This window comes from Filicampus tigris, chromosome 16 (assembly GCF_054856515.1).
Source record: "Filicampus tigris isolate MCC_2025a chromosome 16, RoL_Ftig_1.0, whole genome shotgun sequence".
NCBI classification, from domain to species: Eukaryota; Metazoa; Chordata; class Actinopteri; order Syngnathiformes; family Syngnathidae; genus Filicampus; species Filicampus tigris.
The window spans coordinates 3,308,783-3,333,037 of NC_141232.1; the positions used below are offsets into that span (position 1 = coordinate 3,308,783).

Sequence of the window (24,255 nt, forward strand, 5' to 3'; positions counted from 1 at the left end):
AATTAGGCACAGCAACCGGTGGACCACTCTATTGAACAAACGCTAAGGAAAGAAACGCGTCATGATTACATTCATTCGTAGACACTCAAAAGTCACAGATATTACAATAGAACGGGAGGATGGTGACCAAATGAACAAAAATAATACCTGCACCCCGCAAACACGTTTAATAATGCAAAATCCATGTTTTTCCAGTTACTCGAAGAATTGATGTGATACTCGATAGAATACTTGACTCTAAAAATATGCCCAAAAAAGTGTATACTAAGATAAAATTGGTTAACGTTACCAATCAGGGTCTTATAACTTTACATGCTAGAAAAAAAAATAAATGCATAGGAAGCTAGCAGTGGCTAATGTTTCTGATCATGATACACTAGATTCATGTGCTAATAAAATGAGACAAACAAGTCTGCAATGCTAACGGTGGCTAATGTTACAGGTTCAGATATGTAACAAACATACGAAGAAACGTTAGCGCACAGAGCTAGCGACTGTAAATATAACAAGTCAGGGTAGGTCATGAATTTGATTGAATGTTCCATCCAGTAAGAAGATTTTTGTGGAGTCGCCACACACACAAACAATGTCCTGAATCTCAATCTGTCCGCTGACCCTGTGACTCGTCCTCTTCTCTTGTCAAATAAAGCAAAAATATAATCCCACCCCCAGCCCCGCCGCGCCCGCTCTCGCCGGCTCCCCAAAAAAAGCGTCTAAGCTGCAAATGCGTCATGGCTGCGTGTCCTCCATTCTTATGAGTCGCTGTGGCAGCTGCCACTGGATCAGCACAATTCAGAGATTCACAAAAAGCTGAATATCCTCCAACCTTCGTCCCCACGACCCACACCCGTGCCGCCCCCCACCCTTCGGGGATCATCCTCCAACCAACAATTTTAGAGTTGGTCAAAAGATTCTCTAAAAGCTGAATGGCCTCTAACCTTCGCCAGCCGACCGTCCCCCGACCTCGCTACCTCACACGTACGTCCTGCGCCCAAGCAGCACCAAGCCGCCGTCCTGCTGGCACCGGCGGATGCTTCAAAAATCTAAATCTTCTTGAACCATCAGCACCCAGCTGGAGATTTTTTTTTTTTTTACCCCCCTAAGATCTTTCAAAAAGCTGAATCTCCTGTAAGCGAAGTGCCAAAAGCAAGCAGTGAAAAATGGCACCAGCAGGACTTGCTCATTTTGCACTTCATTTTCATCTCCTCGCCCGCATACTGGTGACATGGCCGCCTGGATGGAAGAGGAAGCTTTGTTCCACGCTCATGAGAGCCCGCGCTAGTAGAGCTTGAAGACCCTACAATTCTGGTTATCTTTTTGGTGGGGGTAATGAGGATCAGTGAGTACTGCCTCCGATGGTGTGGAGGAGTACTACTACTCATGAATGAGTAGTACAGAAGGTCGTGCATGCAGTTGCCTGCGCCAAAGTCGACGTGTTGCGGTCACTGTCGGCTCGGTATGTTGAGACCTTAACCTTCATCGCCCGGCCTTCGGCTTCCACCAACCCAACTAAGCTCCCACGTCCCACCCCTCGGGCGCCTTCCCTCCACCAGCCCCCACCCCACCGGCACCCAGGGATTCTTTGCCAATCAAGCATGGGAAGGTCAATAAAAAGAGAAGCACGCTGCAATCTCTGACTGACACATCTAACGCTCCCTTGGCGGCCACCTTAGTAATTTGGACATGGCCGAGGGGAGACTACACCCCCGCGCCCAAACCCCGACACCTGAGAGCGAGCTTGATGAAGCTCTGATTAGCAGGGATGGAGCGGCAGCGTCTTGCCCAATCACCGACATTCCGCATTTGATGTCCCACCTGAAACGTTGGTTCTCGGCGACTCGTTTCTTTTTTTCTTTTTTTTACGCCCTCCCTCCTCTCTTTGTGCTGCTGTTGTTTTTGTGAGAGTGGTCCCGCGGGCGCCCAGGAATGAATTAAACATTACTACCTTGGAAGGAAGGAAGGAAGGAAGGAAGGAAGGAAGAAAGGAAGGAAGGACACAGTGCCTGCTGTAAGCTTTGAACGCTCCAAAGGGGCTTTTTTTTTGGCTCTTGGCGGACGACGGATATTCTTAAAGGAGCACTCGGATCGCTGACGTCTGATGCATGCAGACTTGTTACACCGAACTTAAGGAGAATTTAGATGATCAGAAACCTAAATAAGAGGAAAAAAACAGACAAGCAGTGATTGTCGCAAAAGAGAAACCAAACACGAGAACTGAAAGCTAACCTGGGGGGGGGGGGGGGGGGGTGATTGGTCAGGATAGGTAATGTGTTGTTTGGAAAACGGTGGACGTGGACCAAAGTGAACAATCTGGCCGGTCCCGGTCAGGAGGACAATTTATTGGGGACCCCGACGGAGCGGCTGCGCCGGCTTATTTACGGATGCCTCATCTCCGGATGCCCTTTGGCTCAGCCAATCAGGATGAAGGTTACGACCGGGCTTGCTTTGTCAAAAGTAGACGAGCCGTTACAAACGGACGCCATCCATCCTGAGGCCGCTGCCCACCCCCCCCCCCCCCCCCGAAGAAGTCGGCGGGGGAGAGGGGGCCTTGTTATCCCGCCCTCGTTCAATCACGGCTGCCGTTATTTGCCACTTTGATCCATGGAGGAAAAAGCTGCAAAGGCGGCCCAGAAGGAAGGCAAGAGTGCACTCCGTCATGGCGGCGTCAAGGCCGCTATCGACTTCAGATCACTCTCATTTCGCCTCGGCGGACCTCCGCAAATCACTGCTCCCTACTCGATGAACTACCAGCAACCTTTATGGCGGCGCTTCTCAAACCGGGGTCCCCGAGCCGCGACACGGGGCCTTGGATTTGGTCCCTGGGCCTTACTTGACGTCATTCACCTCTTAATACCACCACGATCATCATCTGGAGCATCTCATAACTTTATCTAGTTGGGTTCAGCGTCACAGCTGCAAAGCTGATCTAGATTGACAGATGATTTTTGACTAGTAGACGTGATCATGAATTATTCTGATCATGTGCAGCAGATTACCTTGCCACTCTTTAAAAAAAATATATATAAAAAAATGCAGGTTAAAAAAGTGTGGACGGTAAGTTACATCCAAATCAATGAAAATAAAGCCTTAGTTGGTAGAGGTATGCTTAATGACCTCCCATGCTATTAGCACCCTTGCATTATGGGTTGACTGATTAGACAAGGTCATGTCATTTTAATGCACGTCTGCCTGCCAGTTCCGAGGTTAGGGTTCAAATCTGGGCTGTGCAGCAAATCGGGCCTTTGCTGACTTTGATCTGAGGCGAGGGAATCAGGATCGAAATTGGACAGGCTTATTTGGCTATCACCATTTTAGGTAAAATGAAAAAAATAATAATAATAGGTAAAACAATTTTTTTTTTTTTTTTTTTTAAATCACAGCCTCTGTGGTGAGGCCACAGCGTTGGAAACACAGACAGTTCTCGGGACTGCTTCAAAACTCTCCTGACAACAGTCGCAGAAAAAAATCAAGACTTAGGGGCCTTTCACTGTTTTTCCAGAGTCTCCTCTGACCAGCGGGTGCATATTTCTTCTGGAACTTGTGCAAACGCAATGGCAACACAGACACTTCTCTCAGTCCCATGAAAAACACATTCATGGCACGTATATATTTTCAAGAGTCTTTCTGGGTGAGAATGACATTTAGGGTAGCTTTTTTTTTTTGCTGTCAAATGTCAAAACTGGTCAAACGGTAAATAAGGGGTTAAATTCTGCAAATGCCTCCTTAAGAATCGCTTTTCCCCACCCAGCAACGCGAGTGCACATGAGGGCGTCTATCAGCGGGCGAGTCGTTCCCCAGAGATGAACGGCAACAACGAGGGCGCATCAAAAAAGTCTCTCTGTGTTTATTGGGGATGACGCCGATGGGATTTAGAAGCCTTACCTTCACAATTCCATTCTTTTAACGCCGCGTCCTTTATCCGCCGTGATTTAGCGCGGCTTGGGGCGCCGCACGTGTGATGAATGAGCGCTCTTGGCGAGGTGTCAGGGTCGGGGCGGCGGCGGCGGCGGCGGCGGCCGGGGGGGGCGGGCGAGTTTGTCGGCGGCCACTCCTCCCCCATTCTCACCACCCCCACTTTGCATTCTTTACCTTCCCGTCCCCGCGTCACACTGATTTATTCACGCCATCCCGATGAGGACGCGGCAGGGGGAAGCTGAAGCACAGCCGACGATAGGAAACGCGACCCGAGTGGACGCTGAGCGGGGTGGGGATGAATCCGTCAGGGATCTTATGTCCGCGTACGAGAGCCTTTGCCGCTGTCAAAGCGAAAAGTCCTTCATGTGTTCCCAACTGAGACTTGTGTTGAAAGAAATTGTTGCCATCAAGTATTTCTCCCTACTGGAAAGGTATCGAGGCAGAATGGCGTCTTTAAGGGGTATTAGAGGTGTAACGGTTGAGGGTGTACAGCCCTCGCCCAAAGACAGCTGGGATAGGCTGGATGGATGGATGGATGGATGCATTGTGTGTGTGAAAGGTGTCAATACCTTTCACACACAGTCAATACCTTTTCTAGCTTCTGAGGTTGAGGCGGGAAGCCGGCAGCGTGGACAGGTATCGAACAAAGCCGCAATCGAGCTAGTGGACAACGCCTGGAAACTCACTTCTCCTGCCTTGTTGTGTTGGACGCAATTGTTGCCATAGCGAGCCTGAATTTAGGGCTTGAAAATCCCACCGGGCAGTTTGAGAGAAGCGATCTGTTCCTTTAGTCAAGACAGAATTTTATAAGCGCCCGGGACAAAAACAATTCCAAGAAGTCCATTTTGACTTTTAGAAGCAAGTGGACGAGCAAAAGAAATTATTTAAAGGAAGTCTGTGGTGTAAACATGTTTTCATACACTTGCACAACCAGGTCGGAATGACCTCTCTCCACTGTTACTTCATTGTACAATGTATTCTCCCCTTTCGGGGTAATTGCCCCTAAACCAAACTAATATTTGCAATCTGCATCTGATTGGCGGCGTGACTAAAGTCCAAGGTGGTTTTCTTAAATTACAAGACAACACCATTATGTTGTGATAAGCGGAGACAAATTTTAACACCAGACTAACTTTATTCAGGTTTGAACGCATTCGATTTTTTTTCCCCAAATGAGAGCTAACGAATCGTCATTAAATGAAGCAAAAAGACAAACTCCAGTAAATCATGCAGATCCCCCCCCCCCCCCCCGCCTATCCTAAACTCCTCCAATCGGATGTTTGAAATATGAATATTTGATCAGAAATGCGCCTGTGGGGCTGCCAACAATATGCACTGTTCAACAACACCAAACTTTATTTGGGTTATGGAAAAACAGAATTAGCATTTTGTCTCGATTCCAGCGAGTGTGACTGAGGGCAGCTGTCAAGATGATTGCGGAAATCGTGTCACATATTTGCGGCAACGCCGCAACCAGGCCTCGAGGGGCGAGCGACTGACGACACGGAAATCCCACTCTGGTTTTGACTGGCAAACGTATGGAAAGCGCTTGGGGCGTATATTTGAGATCCTCCTAAACGGCCATGTACTAGTACACTCTATGCTCCCTAGTAAGACAATTCAGCGCATTGGCGGAACAATCGTGGTGGACTCGTCATATTTTTTTTAATATAGTTTCTAGTCAGACAACTTTGGTATACTAGCAGCACAACTACATGTTACTAGTGAGATGAAAGTGCATTTGTTGTCAACTAGTGCACAAGTTGGACATTTTGCTGTGCTACCCGTTTGCCAAAGTTGTCCTTTAGGTTACTAGTAAACCTATACCGTGTACTAGCAGAACGACTGAGCTACAATAAACAGCAGAAACAAAATGCTCATTAGTAGGTGTGTCTCACTAGTAACATGCAATTGTCCTACTAGAACACCAACATAGTGCTACTAGTGTACAGGAGTGTCATGCAGTAGTGGGGGAAAAAAAACATCACTAGTAGACGAGTAGGACTTGTTCGACGGGTGCATCCTTGTAAGTCTACTAGTGAACCTTAAAGTGGTTATTTTTCATAAGTTTCAGGACAACAGCGCACTCGTAGAACAAATGTCTTACTAGTAATGTTTTTCCCACCACTCGTGCCACTCGGCCCGCTAGAAGACATTTGAACCTTCATGGCGATCTATTGTGCTGCACTAGACACCGCTAGGGCCAACTAGCTGGAATGTGTCATGTACTAGTAGCGTTCTTATCAAGGATGTCAAGTGCTAAAGCGTCTGGCTGGAAAGCACACTAGTAGAAGGAATGGAGCGCACTAGTAGAATGACCTTGCCTTAATGCTTTCCACTACTTTACACTATTTCCGCACACTACTGCTGTAAGCCAACTTTGGCATACTAGTAATATTCCTTTGGGTTAGACTCAGTGGGATTACGATTCGATTTACTAGTGCAGCAGAGTAAGTTTTAATAGTGTACTAGTAGCCCAAACGTTGCACTGGGAGTGGGCGGGGGAAGCTACTAGTGCACCCAAGCCATTCTACTAGTGCGCCGAATTGTCTTGCTAGTCAGGAAAAATGATACTGATATGAAGGACATGAAGAAAATTCTGAGAGGCTTTTTCCATACAAAGGCAGCCCCAGAGACAAGTTTTGGGGCGTCGGCGAAGGACGCGTGAGAAGCGGCGCTGATGAGTCGCGCCTGGCCGCCTCTCCAAGTTTGTCTATTAAGACCAGATCAGTCGTGTGCCAACGCGCGCCAAGGACAAGCGCGGCAAGGTCGCCTCGGCTTCACGTTTTCTCTTTTTCAATTAACTTTTTTTTTTCTTCTTCTTCTTCTTTGTCTTCTTGGCAGTGACAAACCGTCCATTTAAAGTTTGGCTCGGACGCCAACATCGGCACACGTCGACATCACAGCAAATTACGCGCGATGGCGGACGTGTGTACGACTGGATTGAAATGACGTGTATACGGGAATTGAAACACAGTTGACATGTGTGTGTGAATGGACGGACCTGTTTTCATGAATATGAAATGCTGGACAAAATTGTATGACGCAATTATGTGAAGGTAAAGACACACGACCAAAAAAGGCGAGGCATGCGGCGGCGAGCTCACAAATTGAAAGCATTTGAAATATTGGATACTCGCTAGCGCCCTCTGCTGTAAACGGGCATCAAAAGGACATTATGTCAATAGTCCACTTTTAACCACAAAAGTCCAAATCTCAATCCAAAATTTGGCAACGTCATTTGAGATGCGAGTAAATGTCACACAGCAACATACATAATGAATAAAACCAGCTATGACATGTTATCATAATCCGATGAACGGGAGAAGGGGAGCTGTTAAATACAAACAGTCAAGCATAAAAGCAAAACATTGTATGATATTTTCTGCTTGTGTGTCGATATTCGACAATAGTAGCTGGATTGTGTTATGGATGACGAGAAAGCAGCCGATATGGGAACATGCAAAATTGAAAATGAAATGAAAACGTTAAAAAGTCACTTGCATTTCACAATATGAAAATACACCCAAAACTCTCCAAAATAAAGCCGATCCATTTACGTTAAAAGGTGATAGTCGCATTTGAAAACGGAAAAAGTGCAAACGTAAGTCGCGAGACAGCATGGTGATTGCTCAATAGCGGACATGTTAGCCATGATACGTTCTGTAAGAAGGAAACGGCCGCCTCGCATGTCAAGCATACAAAAGACGAGATGCTATTTTTTTTTTTTTTTTTTCCTTGCGTGAATGGACAGCGTCTGATTAGAGAAGCAGACGCGCGGCGATACGGATTGCTTCATAACCACAAAGCCGCCGAGCTGACGTCCGCGCCGGGTCTTGCCGGGATTGACGGTAATGTGGAAGTAATCAGCCTGTTCTGACCCACCTTGTCCTCTGTCGGGATTTATAGCAGCCAATTACTGATCTCTATTACCCGCCGCGCCGAGGGGGATGGAAATCAGACACGCGCTCTGTCCGGCCCTCTGTCGGGCCTTGGGTCCGTCTGTCAGACAGTCTGTCTTTCCGTCCGTCTTTTCCAAAGAACTGGCAGTCGCCAAGTCATTCTGTCTTCCTTTGCTTCAAAACGACCAATGGACTAACCAGATTGCCAGTCTGAAACGCAACCAAACATTTCTGAAGTGGACTAAAATCTTCAAAGTGTCTGACAGCGAAGCATGCATTTACGTTAGCCGGGAAATATACAGGATCAAGTGGCACCTTGGCAAAGTGAACATTTTTCCCTTGAATCTAAAGCGCTAGCCGCTTGAAGTTAGCGTCACGTGACTCGCCGCCGCAAATTCCCAGGATGTTCCACAAAGGACTAAAAATAGCGCAGTGGTGGATCAGAGGCTTCCTCCAGACAGAGACAAGACCAGCAGCACTAATTAGTCCCCATCATTTACGGATGGATTTGGGTGTTCTAGGGAAAGCCTGAAACCAAACTGTTCCAAAATTGGACCAAAATGCCCTCAGAGTGAACTAGAATGTCCCAGACTACAATGTTCTCATTGTTGACAAGAATGCTCTAAAAATGGACTACAATATTCCCCACAGTGGACCAGGGTGCTCACAAAGTAGACTGCAATGTTTCCCACACATACAAAAATGCTTGGAAGAGGACTATAATTTCCCAATTCCAATTCTTTTTGCTATAAAACTCATTCGTTAACAGCAGGCATTTTTTCTCTTTATGGTGTCGGCAGCTTTTTGCCAATTTGCCTCCATCTTGAAAGGAAGCAGCGAGAGGGAGTAAACAAGCGGTCTGCCGCGTGGCCTCACTCAGGTTCCGGGCGGCCCGGTCACACGGGTTCATCAGCGCAATCACAACAGACGGCCGCATCTCATCGCCGCGACATCCCATTCCGTCGGCGTTCCGTCTAGACGAGGGAGATCCCGCCACGCATATTAGTTCCAAGAGGACGCCTTTGGCCCCGACGGAGGCGCAGAAGCACACAGACGGCAAAAAAAAAAAAAATAGGACCCCCGCACCCACGTCCCACACACACATGGAGACCCAAACCTAATCAAGATATATGATTATTATCTCATAATTTAATGAAGCAGACAACATTGTTATCATTTGTAAATACACTGAACCAACAGCAGCACACATGGAGACCATTATTTATGATTGACATGCGCAACACGATTCATAATCATTCAGCTATCAGTCTTTCAGCTTCCATGTTCCCAAAGTGGACAGACATTGCTTCAAAGTGGACCAGAACATCCAAAGCAGATTGAAATGCCTTGACTTTTTTTTTTTTTTTTTTTTTAACTTCGATGGTGTAAAAACCATAAATGTGGAAAACAATGTTCACAAAGTAGAGCCAAGTGCCCTAAAGTGCACCAAAATGTTCCAAAGTAGGTAACAGTATCACCGTGGAATACAACATTCCCAAAGTGGACCACAATGTCACCAAAGGGTACTATGACATTTCCAAACTCAACTAAAATGACCTAAAATTGGACTAGAATATTTCCAAATTTGAATTCATTCTTAAGTGGACCAGAATGTTCCAAAGTGGGTGACAATGTCACCAAGGGGAACTGCAATGTTCCAAATTGGACCAGAATGTTCTCCAAAAAAAAGCCTCAAAGTGACCAAAGATTACAACGAACATGAATTATTCAATAACGCAGTGATCCCTTCTCGTTAAGTGGGGTGGGGCTTGCTTTCTGCACCCCTGCAACAGGTGAAGTGTGCAGTTTTGTTTTAACGTTTTAGAGCTGTAGGAACCTCCCTACACTTTTATTCACCTCCACCTTACGCTTAGAAACACCTCCTACACGCTTAAACAAATGATAGTGTATTGACAACATAAAAAAATTCTAGAATGGTACTTACTACTCACCACTGAAGTGAAAGGTGACGACGAAAGTACTTCAAAGCCCAAAACACTGTCAGTTGAGTCCTTGCCTGTAGGGATGTTTACAGTCCAGCAGGTGTCAGTAGTTACTGGCACAGTATCGACACAGGCCAGACTTCACCTGTCCATCACTATCAAAAACAGGAGACCAATCCAACGAAGTCAAGAAGAACATCCTACTTTCCCTACTTAGTTTTTATGGCGGTTGGCAAAGAAAAACAAACAGGCAAAACGTGTGAAAGTCAGCAGGCGAAGGCTTATCTTGCTGGTTTGAAGCACCTGTGCGCCCCAGGCGAGCAGAGTGGCTAATGAGGTGGGTGGGCGTGGCTGACTGGCAGAGTGGGAAAATTAATGAAACCTCGACTGTGGGCCGTGTGTTAAAAATGGAACATGCGCGCTGTATTGCCACGTCGCCGTTTTAAAGCTTCTTCTACTACTTTTGCGAGGCGCCTCCCTTTCCCTTCTGTGACTCATTAGCGCCACAACATATCGCGATATGACATGACGCACTGAAGCCACAGTAGATGAGTCGCAATATCGTGAGGGAGGCACGGCTGTCCACAGTGTGCGTGAAATAATATGCTGCGTACACGCAGACGTGTAAAGAAGACTAAATGAGAGCCGACGTGTGCAGGTGTGATGAAATGAGAAGTAATGCGATGCATGGTGTCCTGACCTCCATTAGGAGGCGCTGCGTGTTGACCAGACGATCGATGGAAGAGCATCAGCATCAGCATCAGCAACGTGGCCGCCGCACCTCCTACGCCGGCAGCTCATAAAAGAGCATTTGGGATGCACATGCGCTCGTCGAGCTGACAGACGAACGGATAGGCACAAAACGAGAAAGAGAAAAAGAGAGAGAGAGGCCACTCGGACCCGGACGGGGCCCCGCCCATCATGGAAGAGGCGACCGGAGGATGGGGTGGGGGTCTCAAATCTAAATGCTAATGGTCTGCTCCCAGAGCCTCAACAACCTTAACACTCAGCTGGCAGACATCAATTTCGTCTTAACACAAGATTTTATACTCCGCAATGAGGACTAGGACCCGGAATAATCCTGTGTAATAAAAGTATTTATTGTTGTTGTTTTATTGCTTAGTAAAGGGAAACGACTTTAATAAGGTCTAGCAGACAGATAATGGAGAGGGAACAGGAGTAAAGTACTTTTGTGGACCAAAATGCTCAGAAAGTGGAAAATGTCCCAAAAAAGGAGCTGAATTTTCCCAAGGTGGGCCAGAATCCTCTCAAAGTGGTCCAGAATGTTTAAAAGTGGACTAGAGCTCCTAAAGTGGAACTCAGTGGACCACATCGATTGCTCCAAAAGTGGGACAGACTGTTTCCAAAGTGCAACAGGATTTTTTCAAACCGAACTACAAAGTCCTAAGAATATTGACTGGAATGTTTCTAAAGTGGACCAACATTTTCTAAAGCAGACTACCATGCTCCCTAAGTGGACCATAATGCCCTCCAAATAAGTGGAACTAATTTTGAATAGATTGTTCTTAAGTGGATCAAAATGTCCTCAAAGTGGACCACAATGTTCCAAAAGTTAAGCAATGCGTTCTTGAAGTGGACCAGACTGTTCCGCCGCATCGTTTCCACGGCAACAGCAACGTAAAGGTGAAGGTCGTACGAGGCAGGGAATCAATAAAAGAAAGTGAAGAAGGCCACAAAGAAAGATTTTATGCAAAGCGGCTCCAACGCCTTTTGTTCCGTCGTCCGCCACTTTGCCGCTTGGCTGCCTCGTCTACTCGGCGGCGTCATGAGCGGCCGCGTTCGCTGAATGAATAAGGATGATTCATCAATAACACGCTCGCCGACTGCCGTTCCGGCACCGATGCTGACTTTGATTGACTCGCGGCGGCCGAGACAAATGCTGACATCACTGCTGCGCACACAGAAGCACACTTTAAAAAGAGACAATATGCACTACACTAACACAAGCACCACTTTAAGACACCTGCCTCACAAAGTTGCATGGTCATCATGTCCAAAACTTAGACGAAAAAAAATATATCATACATCACATTCCCAAAGCAGACCAGGATCTTTCCAAGGTGGAGCAGAATGTTCCCATACAGAATGAGAACGTCCCAAAGGGAGCTTGAAGTGTTTTCAAGTGGACGTGAATGCTTCAAAGTAGATCAGGAGTCATCGCCAAAGTGGAGCAGAATGTTCCAAAGCGCAACATGTGTTCTTTGAGTGAGCAAGAATGCCTAAAAAGTGGGCATGAATATTCTCCAAGCACATCACAATCTTTGTAAAATGGATCAGTATGTTCCCAAAGTGGATTAGAATGTTCCCAAAGAGAAATATAATGTGCTCAAGTGGACGGAAATGTTTTTAAGTAAATCCACCAGGAGTTTTCCCAAGTACATCAGGAATCTCCAAAGTGGATCGGAATGTTTCAAAATGGAACTAAATGTTCTCAGAATACGTAATCCAGATTGTACGCAAAGTGGACAAAAATGTTCCCAAAGACAAGAATATCCTCGGACAAGGACAGAATATCTACAAAATGGACCAGAATGTCCTCAGTGCACCAGAATGTTGCAAATGTGGACAAAAACCGTTCCAAAGTGGACCAGAATGTCCATAAAGGGATCCAAACTTTCCTGAAAGTGGATCAGAATGTTCCCAAAGTGCACGGAAATGTCCCAAAACAAACTAAAATGTTCTAAAGTGTGGTGAAAGTGGAGTCGAATGTCCTTAAAGTTGAAGGACTTCCTTCAAGTTGTAAAATTTTTGGTTGAAAGCCGCAGAAGCTATTAATTAGCACAAATATCATCTGATGAAAAAGGATCACGTAATTAGACCATAAAATATAAAGTCATTAGACTAAAATGTCATCAAATATCAAATTATGAGGGGAAAAATATTTGGAAATAAGTATTTTATTGAGAAGGTGAAGGCTATAAAATGAAATGTGCCGACACTGCCAATCAGCTAACCAGGATGAGAATAAAAAAATAAAAAAATCAGCTTGTTTGTCTGACATTCGTTTTGATTCCTGTTTAGTTGGATTCTTGTGGCCAAGTATTTCTCTCAAGTCAAATAAAGCTGGTCAATATTTTTTGTACTACATTTTTTAATCAGAGATGCAAGTAAACTTTTCTAGATCTTTTTTTTTTGGCGCTGATTCCGAATCTGCCAACCTCATGTTTTTTCTCTAGCACATCAGGTTTTCATAATAATAATATAATAGTAATAATTTAATATGTAATATATCAATATATTTACTAATATTTCTGAGTGAAGGCTTAGGTTCAGCAACAGTTTTTTCTGAAACGTCATAGCAATGAACGACAACGCATGATTAAATCCGTATTGCGCAATCTGTTATGGGTCACACTTAAAAACAAAAAATCCAAATCTCTCAAAAACCTGTTGTAGTAGGAAAAAAAAGGACATAATGGCAGTTTTTAAATCAGCGTCAAAAACACATCTTGGGAGATGTGACTTTCTTTTTTTAACTTAGCCTGGCTCGTTTTTGCAGTGTTGGACGTCTCACGTGGTAATTGTTGGCACTCTGGGAATCTCACATGAAATTCGGCACGGTGGCCAATCCAAAAGCAAAAACTGCAACTGGACCTCCGATGAAGTGGCCGGCGCATTAGCGTCAGTCCTGTCCAATCGGTGACGGGGATCAAACAAAGGACTTTTCAAGGAGAATGAAATGCCCCCATTGATTGGTCGCACCACTTTGAACCCCACCACCCCCAGCCAACACACATACACGGCGTCCAATCGATAGCGGCGAGATAAGCAGCCGCCGTGATGACTGGATGCTCTCACCTGAGAGCCTCGCTTGGGCCAAAGCCGTCAAGAGGAAGAGGAGGAAGAGGAGGGAAGGGAGGAAGAAGAGGCAGGGGAGGGAAAAAAAATGGGAAGTTGAGGAGGAAGAAAAAGACGGACATAAAATGGGAAAGCAAGTAAGAGGATACAATTGGCTGAAGAGGAGAAGTGGGAAAATATGTTTTATTTTTAGGAGATAATATTTCAAGAAATTAGAGATTTAGAAAAAATACTTTATTAACAAAGGATGATGACGTAGAAGAAGAACATAAAGCAAGTGCCCATTAGAAGCGTCGCGTCTGATTCGCTAAGAGATCAACAAAATGGCGGCATGCGTGTTTGTGGTGAGAAAACACCAACACCTTTCAGACCAAGAGAAGATTGGAGAAAAATTAAAAAATTGCGCCGATTCATTTGTGACAATAAAAATAAGCCAATTCGCGTAGCGAGTGACGCTCTTTGAGACGCGCAAACAGGAAACGCGGCCAGGGAGGCGACAGCCAATCAGATGACAGATAATTGACTTCAATTAAAAGTGTTTTATACCTCATCAACAAGTCTTTTTCTTTTAATACTTATGACATGTTTACCATTGTTCGCTATACTATAACTGTTAGAACCAGGCATCTAGTTTGTACTTTTTATTTTTAATGAATGAATGTTTTTGAACATCCAAATACATTTTTATGTGAAGGGGCAAACAATTAACTTTTTTTTCTTCGAGTTAATTGGCCACATTTCTAACACCTGTTTAATGAAAGACAACAAACGACAACAAAAGTCTTTTCATCAATTATCTAATAACCTCATATGCCGACCATGTTTTTCTTTGGACACCGAGACCCAGATGGTGACCACAATGTCCTCAAAGTGGACCCGAATATCCTTTAAGTGGACCAAATGTCCTCAAACAAGAACAGAGTACTATCAAAGTATAACAAAATATTCCTAAAGTAGACTCAAAGGTTTGTAAAGTGCACTAAAACTGCTTGACGTGGACCAGAATGTCCTCAAAATGAACTAGAATGTTTTCATAATGAACCAGAATGGTTTGAAGCAGTGTGTCCTTAAAGTTGATTAGATGTGTACAAGAATGTCAAAGTGGACAAAATGTCCTCTCAAGGTCATCCAGAATGTACACAGAATCTTCTTAAAGTGGATTAAAAATGTAAACAAATGTTCCTCAAAGTGGAGCAGAATGTTCCAAAAACGGATCACAATGTCCTCAAGGTGAACCAAAATGTCTTCAAAGTGTAGTAGATTGCTCTCAAATTGTAGCAGAATGTCCTCATATGATTAGAAGTACAGTATATAAGAATGTTCAAGTGGATCAGAATGTGTTACAAAATGTCTTCAAAATGGATCAGGATGTCCCTTAAGTCGAGTCGAATGTTTAAAAATTGGATGAATATGTCTTCAAATTTGACTGAAATGCAATCAAAGTAGACTAAAACGTCCTAAAAGTGGTCCAGAATTTTCCAGAAATAGACCAGTATATCCTCAAAATGAATCAAAGCATCTTCAAAGTGGACCAGAAGGCTCTCAAATTGCGGCAGAATGTCCTCAGTCTGAGTGGACCAGAATGTCATAAAAAGAAGGAGTAGAATGGGGACTACAGTGGTACAGATGACCAATTTTATTTCCCCTTAGACTTTTTTCTTTTTTTGCCTGCGTGGTACAAAAGTTAAAAAAAAAGAAATAAAAAGAGCATGTCTTGCGAAAGGAAGTGAGCGTCCTTGCCTCTTCAATTTCTTCCTGTGTGAGGCGTAATGGCCGACAGTGAGATATCCTGCATGGTCGCCTCCTGGCCGTTCATTTTACATCTTATTTAGTGAAAGCATGCCGTCTTCGTGGGCGTCTTAAATGGAGCAAAAAAAAAAAGTTCAGCGCGCAGCGGCGCTGATCTGATACGAGGCGGAGGCGCTTGCTCCTTTTTATTGGCGAGCTAAAAGCGGCAGACAGGCTAACGTGCTAATGGACTTTGGGGACAAAATGGAGCGGCAAATGAGGCGCAAATATGAGCCGCCCTGCGCTAACAGATGTTTTGCGGATGAAAGAAAGCACCCAGCTCCTTCAGTCGACTCAAAAACAGACATATGTGAGCACTGGATCAGAAAGCTTACTAGCTTCTAGCAATGTAAGATTCAGACTAACGTCATCTTGTTGTTGACATCGTCAAGATAACATAAATCATAATCTACTAGCTATCATCTTCAAACTAATGTCATTTTTAAGATTATTTCATTCTTTATCTAACGTAATCGACAGGCTAACATTTTCCAGCTAACATTCTCCTCCAGGTCATGTGATTTTGAAGCTAACGTGATCTTCAGGCGAACATCTTCAAGCCAACACCATCTTCTCTCTGTTGTAGATAACATCTTCTATAGCTAACGTAATCTTTAAAATAACAATTTTCTTATTAACATCTTCAAGATAACATAATCCATAATGTACCGGATAATTTCTTTAAATTCATATTTTTGTTTTTTGCTAACATCATCTAGCTAATGTAATCTTCAGGCTTACATCTTGATGCTAACAATACTTAGTTCTCTCTCTAAACCCGGGTACACATGGATTTTTCAAATCTTAATAGATTTTTTTATATCTGTTACAGACCTCACACATGAAAATTTAAATAAAATCTTATAAACATCAGGCATCAAACAGTTTTGGTCATACTGTGTATAGTGTGCTCCGAAATCAAAAACACACAACAGCACACACATATGGTCTTTTTTTTTTCCCCCCAACCACCAATCTCCAAACAAATCATCGCAGGCAGAAACCTCGCGTTATCACACTTGCTTTGGAAAATACTTTTTGACATCTGTGGAACTCACTTTTCCACAAAAGACGGCTTTGAGTAGGACATGTTTTTATTAACGGCCACTTGATTGTTCCTCAGTAGGGCGCTACGTTGATTGGCTACATTCTTTCAGGCTAATGTAAACTTGTAGCAAACATCATCTCGCTGCTACTATTGCGCTAACATTTTCTTTAGGCTAACAATCTGTAAGCTAAGACAATTTCCAGTGAATATCTTGCTCCAAAGTCTTCTAGCTCGAGCCAGCGCTTCCCTCCAGAAGACCCACGAGAGCATTTTCTCCTTCATGAACTGAGTGGTTATCGACGAGCTCCGCCATTAAACATTTAGCAGCCACGCTAGCTCGCGGAAAAAAAAAATGATGTGAAGCCGACACCGCGGTTGACCTTGCGGAGGTCGTATGGAAGAAACGTGGCCGCTGTAATTGAGCCGGAGGGGACAGCGGCTCGGCCTCGCCTCGTAAGCCGGCGTATTGATGATCAGCGCCGGTTACCCGCCGCCGCCCGATCGATTGCGACCGACGAGTAACTGGGGCTCGCCTTTGCGCCGACATGGAAAAAAAACACCCGGCGAGAAACCATCGACTTTCCTCCAATTAAGGCCGAGCGCGGCACAAGATGGTCAACAAACACGAGGACAAGTTGAGCAAGGAAGCATGTTTGATTCATGAAACTTGAGTCAGTGTTGCCAACTCATTTTGCGGGGATGTTGTTTGCTTGCTTTAGTTGACGTTTTGCAACCTAAACAGTTCTTGACAATTGAACGTAAACGTACTTAAAAGTTAAATCACTCTATTTCAGGCAGGCTGTGATTCGCATACCACTAGAGGGATCCCACGTACCACTTGTGCTATACATTGCCAATCAGTAATATGGATCAAAACGGAGATTACATTCACTGTGCATTTTTTTTTTTTCTTGATTCGAAATGACCGGCCATTTCAACAGAAAAGAAAAAAAAAAAGATCTGAAATTGGTTAAGATTACACAGATCACCCTTGTTTTCACGATTTACCATTAGTGAATTGAGACTTTTAAAAAAATTTGTTAAAAATGTTACCTATTTACTGTTTCGGATCTCATGCCAAATCGAATTAAAAATTTATCATTTTTAATTAAAAAACATTTGAAAAATAAAAATATTGTTTTTAATAAGATGATTTTAAAATACATATATATATATTTTTTTTTGTAAGTTAATTGCAATTAAAATTTTAAAAATTATTGACAAATATTATTTAACAATTCAAAAATAAACAGGTGCAGAATTCAAATGTAAAAATCCTAAAAAAAAAATTAAAAAAAATGAATGAATCCAATTCATAAAAAACAATCAGACCCTGTCCACACAAAACCATTGCGTGGAGAATCTGCAAATCTTTTTTCCACACTTCATTTTTGAGCCTAGCTCCCGGAATAACCCAAAACAAAATCCCTAAACGACTCGCGTGTGTCTTCATGTTCATCATAAAGCTACTTTCGTACGCAGTCACCTCAACACTCCTTCATGCTCAACAGTATCTTGGGAATGACAGCAAAATTGGGATATTCCTTATTTCCCAAGTGACGAGATACAGACAAAAGCAAAATAAGCAGAGCTCTTCATTCATGCGCGTTTGTAAGCAAGTTTGACTCCAGCAGCCGGTGTGACAGGAACAACTTGGCAACAATGACATCCTGCACAGCCCGACAACACAACGCGGTGTGCGCGTGTGTGTCTGCGCGGATGTGTGTCCACGCATGTTGTACTCACAGCTGATGCTCGCCACTCGTCCGCGGTCACGCTTGTACTTCTTCTCCTTCTTCTACTTTCCTCTCCACGTTGCTCCCGCAAGACAAGAAGTCCTCCACGGACCACACGGTGTGAGGAAGAAGAGGAGGAAAAGGAAAAAGGAGGAGGATGAGGACAAGGGGATGCTCGGGTGGAAGGAGGAGGGAGAGAGAGAGAGAGAGAGAGAGAGAGAGAGAGAGAATGGGAGGAAGTAGTAAGAGAGCGAGAGAGCGAGCGGTGTCCTGTGATTGGTCGGTCAGTGGCGTTTTAGAGGGGACGTCCGTGTGGGCCCAGTCATTCCTTCATATCGGTCGGATGGCGACCGCGGAAATGGAGCAACACGAGGGGCTCGCGTCCCTACGCACGCTCACAACCGGGGGAAGGGGAGGGGGTGGATAGACTAGAATAATAGAATAGAAATAGAGGTGAAGGTAATAGCAGGAGTATAGGGAGGTATTGCACCTAAAGAAAAAAAGAGAGATTGAAAGAAAGAGGGGGAATTAGAGAGAGAAAATAGACATTTTAAAGAGAGCAATGGGGAAATAGACAAATAGAGATTGAGAGAGATACTGAGATGCGTGGGGACAGGGGGAGTGAAGGTGAGAGAGAAGTATTGATTAAAAGTGAGTGAGCGGCAGAGAGGGTCTGAATTTGCAAAATATTCTGAGGAGTGCTACTAGCCCACCTTAGAATGGGCTTTGTGTTTGTGTTGTTTTTGGGCATGGTCCCTTTTTTGTGGGTCTACTTATGGTCAACATGTCTACCTAATATGATGCTGCCAAGTGGCACTGGATTTGTTTTTTCTTCTGATTTCAAGGGGCGATGGCCCAACGACCCCAAGATGGCCGCTTTATATCAAAATGGCAGACTTGCTCTCGCTTTTCTGGAATGGCTTCTCGAGATTTTTTTTTTGCGGGTCTACTCATGACAGGCGTGTCACCCAAATTTCCTGTTAGCTAAATGAAAGTGGCTTCAGGGGCTGAATCTTCAAACGCATTTGGCAAATCTGTTTTGGCTGACACGGACTGTCTTTTCAGACACTTTGGCCGCGAAAGCACCAAAACAAACATTTGCATTTTTACATCCCAGGATGACAATTAGTCAAAGCAAAAAATAAATCAATAAAAATATCGTCCGAACGACTTGTACCAGAAGGTACCGCTGTGCCCGAGTCCTGATAGCTGAAAATCCACCAAAGTACAGTAACGACATACTCGTGCTTCATTATTTCCAACACAGAAATGACGCCCAGCTAAGTCAAGATTCCCGCCCTCAAAATGTCCTGAGAGGAAGTTTAGTTGGTGCGTGTGGATGATATCAAGTCTCTGCAGACAACACCCAGTGTCACAGTTTCCCCTCATTAAGGTCCTGCCCGGTCAACAGACACACACCCAATGACACCCCCACACACACACACACACACACACACACACAGCTACACGCGCACACACGGTGGCAGGAATCCCATCTCCGTCCTCCTCACTCCAGCAAATTCAATTAAAAAGAGAAATTGGCAATTAGATGAGTGTTATGATGGTGTAACAATCATCTCATTGCTCATTCATTGGCTCGCTTTCCCCCCCGGGGGTCCTCAGGGTGATGGGGGCGGCGGGGGGGGGGGGTCGTCTTGACATTGGTCACGAAGTCATGTGACACACGTGAAATATGACAAACACTTTGATTGAATGAAGTCGATGCCATTTGGTTAATGAAGTGTTGGGTGGGGGCGGGGGCTAAGCCACGAGTGACACGTGTCGTCTGCCAAGTGGGCTGGGGGGCCAGGCTTACATTATTCTCGGAACATTTATGTAAATCATGAGCTGTACTACACTTGCAAGGTGGTAGGTGGCGCTAGAATGAGGAATAGCCAAGAACAACCGAGTCACTACATCCACAGAACCAGAATGCTGGCGAGACATTCAATATGATTGATTACATGAGGCCTCAGGCATGGTCTTTTCAACTTTTTTGTGGGTCTACTCATTATCGACATGTCGACCAAATTTCATATGGCGGCTGAATTTTCAAAATACTTAACAAAACGAAAACGGCGAGACTGAGCCTCAAATGTCTGACTCAAAATCGCAGACTTTCTCAGTTTTTGCGGGCATGGTATTCTGAGACTGTTTTTGTGGGTCTACTCATCATAGACATGTCTACCAAATATCATGCTGCTAAATGAGTCTGGATTTTCTGGCTGAATTTTCAAAAGCCCCAAAATTTGAAGCACCCCTGAATTCAGCCAAAATGAGCCTAGAACATAAAATTCGCACCAAAATGGCCAACCTCCTATTTCTTTTCACGCATGGCTTCCTGAGACTTTTTTGTGGGTCGACTCATGCCAGACGTGTCCACCAAATTTCATGTGGCTACATGAAACTGGCTCCGGGGGCTGAATTTTCTAAACATGACAGACGTGCTTGGCCCTAATCCGATGCTATTGCAGTAATGATGTCATCAATGGAGTGTACTAAAAGTATGACATCATCGCTCACTGTGAGGGTCCATGTAACGTCCTCTAGAGCCACACACACATGCACGCCCACGCACGCACACACACATCCTCCTTTAGCACTTTCGCAAGCAGATGTCCCCCAGAGGACAGACATCGCTTCTTGTTATCATGACACAGGAGGACATGAGTGGCCCACAACTCAATAAGGGGCAGTTGAGACAAAAGTATTGGGACACCTGAAAAGGTGGGGAAAAAATGTGGAGCAAGTTGGGAAGAAAAAAAGGATTAAGACACCCACACGAAGTGGAAAGTGGACTGATGTGTAAGAAGAGAAAATGTGGTGTTTGGTCAAAAGTATTGAGACACATACCAGATGTGAAAGGTAGAGCTTAAGTGAAAAATAGTGAGACACCCACAGGAAGTGAAAGTGTAGAAAACAAGCTTAAACGCACACTAACTTACCTCTTGACTTTATGATTTTTCGTCTTTCGCAGAATTCTCCCTCTCACGCTGCGTCTACACATCTCTTCCTCTTCATCGACAAGTCTCCAGGCAAATGGCCTCAGCGGGACTTCCTCCCCATCTTCACTGGTCGCACATCAAAGTGTCGCCGCACTTTTCCTAGATTCCACGTCGGCCACGTGTGCAAGAAAGTGCTTCTTTTTTTTTTTTTTTTTTTTTTTTTTATCATGAGCCTCTTTTTTTTTTTTCCACATAATTGATTTGCACATTGACTCTCGTGCGAGCATCTAGTGGCCTGAAAGCATCCTAGTGGGCCATCAGGTGTGATTTTCCACTTCAGACATCTTTTTTTTGGGGGGGGGGGGGATGGCCTAAAATTGGCCAGTGTGACAGCTGGCGGCCCAACTCCACTCCTCAACTCCCCAAAAGTGAGCAAAATGGAGCCACTCGTTCCGACGAGAGTTTGGACAAAAGTATCGGGACACGCAGGAAGTGACAATGTACGAAACGAAAGTAACGGGTCACCAGCGGGAATTGAAAATGCGGAGTTCAGGAAGAACTATTTGGGCCGCCAACAAAAAAAAAAGTGAAGAAAACTTGGATTATGGACAAATATATTTGTAGAGGAAGTTAAAAGGGAGGAAAATACATCTGAAATGTGGAGTGTGGGCGAAATACTGGAACGCCCACGAGAAGTGAGAAATAAAACAAAAGTATTGAGACACCTGCAGGATGTGAAAAGAAATATATGAAAAAAGTGTGGAGTTAGGGGGAAAAAAAAAACGTGAACTTTTTTGGACAAAAGTATTGGCACACGTTTGAGATGTGAAGTGAAGACAAAAATATTCGGACAAATATTTTTTTTTAAATTGGACAATTGGGACACTTTGATTGATTGATTGATTGATTGATTGATTGATGGAGTTGTGTCAACTCATACTAATAACACCCTCAAATAAAAAAAAAACAGCAACATTCATAACTTCAGTAATCCATTCTTTTGTCCATTCAGTCGCATTTTGTACATTTGTTGAAAATCAACAATGCAATGTTTGTATAATAGTTGTCGGTGCTCGCGAGAAATTGTTGCGCTGGGAACTTGCACGCGGTCGAAGGAGTCAAGGGTTAAAGCGGCAGCCAGTGTGAAGGAGTGAACAGTCTCCTTGTGTGTGTTTCCTTTTAATTATCTGGCACGTTCATAACGCCGCAAAGGCGCTCCACATTCTTTTGATATTCAAACATTTGGAACCGGCGCGCCGTCGCCACGGCAACCCCCGCCACCGACGCGCGGAGCCTTGACATCGCGCCGAGCAAAGAGGGCGCCGCGACACATGAAAAGCAGCTTTTGTTGCTTCTGCCGCTCGGAATGACTTCAATTATTCACACTTTTCGGCAACGGCTACTTCACTAACCCACTTGGCTACAAAGTCGCACCAACTTTTTGTGATTAAAGTACAAAGTCATTAATTGCGGCGTGCATTCGCAACGAGCAGTGCGACCACGTGGAACGCACTCAGAGGTTGATGGCACGTGGCCCTCTTGAAGCTGTTTTTTGTTGCTTTGTCATTGTTAATCTCGGGTCAAATGAATTGAATTTCCTAAACTTGACAAACTAAAAATTGGCTTGATGTTTTCTTTTGGGGTTTTTTTTAATTCAACCCCCAAAGAGAGTTCCCCTTGGGGACATGAGAATCGATGCATGTCCATCATCTAGACTATCTAGACCAGGGGTCACCAACTCCGGTCCTCGAGGGCGCCCGTCCTGCAGGTTTTCCATTTCTCCCTGCCGCAACACACCTGTTCAAATGATCAGGATGGTTATCAGGCTTCTCAGGAGCTTGCTGATGAGCTGATCATTTGAATCAGGTGTGTTGCAGCAGGGAGAGATGGAAAACATGCAGGACAGGTGCTCCCAAGGGACCGGGAGTTGGTGACCTCTGATCTAGACCCACAAAAAATTCTCTAGGGGGCATGACCGAGAAGATACATGAAGTCAGACACTTTATTTTTGAAGCGCCATTTCAGGCTCATTTGGGCAGATATCGGGAGTTCAATGAATGGTTTGAGAACCCCGCCCCTGAAGCCAGCGTAGGTATATGTCTACTATGAGTAGACCCACAAAAAAGTCTATCGAAGCCATGCCTGGAAAGATACGTCACAGATATATATATATATTTTTTTTTTTTAAATCGAGCCCCTAAAGACAATTTAAGTTAACAATATGAAATTTGATTGACATGTTCATCATGAGCAGACACAAAAACATCTTTGATCAGTTTTGAAAATTCAGCTCCTAATTCCAGTTTCCCTAAGCAACATGAAATTTGGTTGCCATGTGTCTCACGAGTAGACCCGCAAAAAAGTCTCAAGAAGTCATGGTCGAAAAGTACAAGACGTCTGCCATTAATGGTTTAAAGAGAATATTTTGGGTTCTCACTCTGCATGTAAAAGGGGTCTTGCGATTAAAATAATGACAGATTTTGGTGGGTTTGAAACAATGTGCGAATGACGGACCGGCAACATTTTGTGACGTGGCCACCTCTGCGAGATAGTAGGCAGACTCTAAATTGTGAGAAATGTTCTTGTTTTCCATTTTGTGCATAACACCTTTTACGTGACTATCACACCTTTCATTTTTATTCCCGTTTTGTTTGCTGCACCGAGGCGAGCGAGGCATCAACGCTTTTGGCTCTTCTATTTTTTTTTTTCAGCCACAAATGGACCATAAAAAGATTTAGTGCGGGTTCAATTAGATTTCTAATCAATTTTTATGCTTCTTTTCAGCTCATAACAAATCCGAGCGCCATCGTTGTGCCTCCGCATTACTCCTGCTTCGCCATTTCGCACGCTTTACCCGCCAGTGAATTATTGATCAGGCTGCGGACCCTAAAAAAGACGCGCACGCCCCGCGCATGTAAAAGACGCAATGACGGAATGAGAGCGTTTGGGGGCACTCCGATGGCAAGTGGAGGGAATGCGGCGGGCTATGAAGGCCATCAATCACTGTCAGAGAAGCTCAAACCTCCACACGGGGGCCAAAGTTAACGGCAGACACCAGACAAATCATTGTTGTGTCTGCATGTGTATGTGTATACACATATATATATATATATATATATATATACATTATATATGGCGACCGGTCCATTATTTGTCTAT

The 24,255-nt window shown here is 44.3% G+C and overlaps 1 protein-coding gene across 2 annotated transcripts in view; it reads right to left on the bottom strand.

Moving 5' to 3' along the window:
- The window catches only part of LOC147134099 (RNA binding protein fox-1 homolog 3-like), a 246,791-nt gene extending 228,520 nt beyond the window's left edge, over window positions 1-18,271 (bottom strand). The window contains exons 1-2 of one of the 2 annotated variants that reach the window (XM_086054988.1): window positions 10,461-10,605; window positions 9,770-9,915 (exon numbers count right to left, since the gene is read on the bottom strand). The gene's annotated coding sequence lies outside the window, so the exon portion shown is untranslated. Of the gene's footprint in view, window positions 1-9,769; window positions 9,916-10,460; window positions 10,606-18,161 lie in introns of those variants that run through there. The other variant, XM_086054990.1, reaches the window with a different exon arrangement.
- Between the last annotated feature and the right edge of the window lie 5,984 nt (window positions 18,272-24,255).